Below are 3,609 nucleotides of genomic sequence, written 5' to 3'. Positions count from 1 at the left end.
TGATCATGTATCAGATTTGGACATGGTTGCATCATATGCAATGTTGCCTTTATTTATTATATGTTAGGACAAGGTTTATGGAAAAGCTTTTGTGAGCGCGTTTGTGACAAGGTTATGGAATTATTATGTACCATTTATATATTGTTTTTTGTACTGGTTCATCTCCTACTATTTCTTGCTTTCTTTATATTTTATGTTTGTGGAATCCCTCTAAAAGTTAACATATACTGTGAAAAAAATGCAGACTGAATATATAAACACTCATATAGACTAGGACAAATATTCACTAAGGGTTTTAAAATTGCTTCACTTGTGTGAGGTTATTGAGAAAAAGTATGGCATTATTTTATGTGATTGGACATGATTGAAAATATATTACTGATTCCCAATGCGGCGTCATATGGAAAATTTATTGAATACCTCTGACGTGTTAAAAACTCTAAGTGCAGTTGCATGTGGACAACTTATTGAATACCTCTGACGTGTTTACAACTGTAGGTGCAGTTGCATGTGGACAACTTATTGAATACCTCTGACGTGTTTATAACTGTAGGTGCAGTTGCATGTGGACAACTTATTGAATACGAACTGACGTCTTGAAAGCTCTAGGCGTAGTTGCAATGATGGCTTCAAAGCATGTGCAATTATTATTTATGTTCAACTTTTATAACAAAACATATTATTGTATATAGTGAAACTAATTATTGTATTATTACAAATTTTAAATCGAATATTATCCGAAATATACGTGTTAAAGTGAATTAGGGGTAAGATGAAAGTGAGTTATGTACAAATAATTTTGATTTTGTCATTATCCGGGAATATTTTGGATTTTCTTATAATTTATTACCTATTTCCACATCCGTTACGCAGTTTTAAAAATAATTCCGAACATTAACCGGAGATGCTTCTTGAAGTAGGTTGTTGAAGTTGAAGTTAACAAACATCAATACTTAGGGTAAAGAGGGAAGTGAGTTATGTAAAACAATTTGGATTAAAAAATTGCAAGACGAATGATTTATAGGTTCTCCTAGTTTTATGACGTCACAAGGAGGCCGGAGTAATTTTTGGGGCATTTTTAGGAATTTCCTACTATTTATTACCTATTATGAAGGATTTTTCCACTAAAATAGCCAACCCTAATTCCCATGAGGTACCTGGCACAATCTCAGCCGGTCACCTTTCACCCCTTGCACAAGTGTACGTCAGTCAACATGGCCACATCCTCCCATTTTACCCTAAATTATTATTTTATTCCTTTGTCTTATAAAATTCATAACTTAATATACAAAAATTCAAAATTATTTCCGAAAATTGCTACGAACTCATTGACACTCCATCTCCCTTGCTGAATTCTTCCATTCATTGTTACGCATTTTAGACAATTATTCCGAACATTAACCGGAGATGCTTCTTGAAGTAGGTTATTGAAGTTGAAGTTAACAAACATCAATACTTAGGGTAAAGAGGGAAGTGAGTTATGTAAAACAATTTGGATTATTTCATTGCGAGACGGATGATTTATAGGTTCTCCTATTTTTATGCCGTCACAAGGAGGCCCGGGTAATTTTCCCAACCTTTTTTAGGAATTTCCTACTATTTATTACCTATTTTCAAGGATTTTTCCACTAAAATAGCCAACCCTAATTGCAAGAAAACACCTGGCGCAATCTCAGCCGGTCACCTTTCACCACTTGCACAAGTGTACGTCAGTCAACATGGCCACATCCTCCCATTTTACCCTAAATTATTATTTTATTCCTTTTTCTTGGAAAATTCAGAACTAAATACACAAAAATTAGAAAAATGATCCGAAAATTTCTATGAACTTATTAAGATTTCATCTTCCTACTGAATTCCCTGTTTCATGGTTATGCTACATTAGTATTTTATTATTATTTATCCACAATTATTATAATTATTATGATATTACTTTTTACGCTGTCCCTTTGTTAATGATATTTAGTCCAACTTGTTGAAAACAATTTTATTTTCCGTGCGAATAGGCCATTTGTAGTGCTCATCGGTTTCTCTGTTCTTCAATTTGTTAATTTTTTTATTTTTTAGGTTTAAGGGATGTTTTGAAACATAATATGGAAATATACAAGTCATCCATTGTACTCCTTCCACACAAAAAAATTATTCAACGTCATTCAGTGTTCAATTTTTGCTTAAGAAACGTGTAACCAAATCCTTCATTGCAGAGTGGGAAAATGTCATTCCCAAGCACCGGTGAAAAGACACCTATTTACTCCATGCATGACTTTTCGTTTACGAAATATGAAGATTGGGGTCGGTGAGCAAAATATCTGTGTCAATAAAATATCAATCCTAGCCGTCTATGATGTAAGTAATAATTCCCCTATCTAATAAATATTATACATTTATATATAAAACGGTTTATGACAAAATACCAACTTTTAAATAACATTTATACAACATATGTACAACGTAGCCAGCCAACCTAGAAGTGAAGAGAAGCAAGTCCACAATGCATCAAAACCGTAAATTCGTACTCAAACTAATGCAAAAAAAACGTGATTCCCTCGCACAACATACTCACGCATCAGTTTGGACCAAAAAATACTCTCACGGTGCCATTTGCATCGATTGCAACAAGTCCAGAAGGCAGGATTTATCTTGTCTTCACTAGGCCAGCCTTGAATAACAAAATACCATTCATTGTTGTTACAAGCGCTGCAGCGATTAAACTTAATCTTCCCATAGTCAAACATATCTACGATATGTGTTGCAACACATGCTGTGTTTAATCTTCGTGTCAAAGCATCCCTGGTTCCTTTCATATCAATGTTGTTACGTTGATTCAAAGAACACAAGAATTGTAATGCATCCTCTTTTGACTGACCAATTCCGGACATACCAAGTAGTCCAACTACATAGCCGCTTCCATATGGCCTGCCGTGGCTGCAGTGCGCATCCCATACAACGCTTCCACCTTACCGTGCTTGAAAAAAATATCGAATGCTTCTCTAAATATGGACTCAGGGTTATCGCAAGCCCTGCATTGTTCAAAGAAATGCTGGACCGCAGGTCTGGCACGGTACCAGATAGGATGGTATGGGTACTTTGCCATTGAAATGGTGTTCCACACTTGTGGACTGTTTGCCAAAGTTTGGAACAATGGGCACACAGATGCCATACGGAAGAGATCTTCCGATGATTCGGTTGCCCCGTATAACATCACTTGAAACCAAGCGGACTCCGGGATGAAGGCTTGGGGCATATCCAAATGGACATGCTTCCTTCTCTTTCCTCCGATTGTAGTGAAGTGTTTCGAATTCATTGAACAGTTTTTGGAATGGAACGATTTCAGGAGTGGCAGAGGTGCAAAAGAGAATATTTGGGGTACACGTTTTGTTTTAGCGGATGATTTATAGTGTTTTGAAAAGGTGTTTCCAGGTGGGGTATTTCGAAGTTGACCGTTTTCAAAGAAACTGAACCCAAGTGAATTAAAACTGAAGACAAAAGAAGGGAAAACGTCATAACGGTGCATACAGAGTCAGACAGTCAAAAAGTTAATTAAATGGCTGTTTGCATAGCCATATTTGGGATTATCCCACTATCAAATTCATTGATACAAATGTGATG

This window comes from Prunus dulcis, unplaced genomic scaffold (genome assembly GCF_902201215.1).
Source record: "Prunus dulcis unplaced genomic scaffold, ALMONDv2, whole genome shotgun sequence".
Taxonomy (NCBI): domain Eukaryota; kingdom Viridiplantae; phylum Streptophyta; class Magnoliopsida; order Rosales; family Rosaceae; genus Prunus; species Prunus dulcis.
This window is presented reverse-complemented; position numbering follows the sequence as displayed.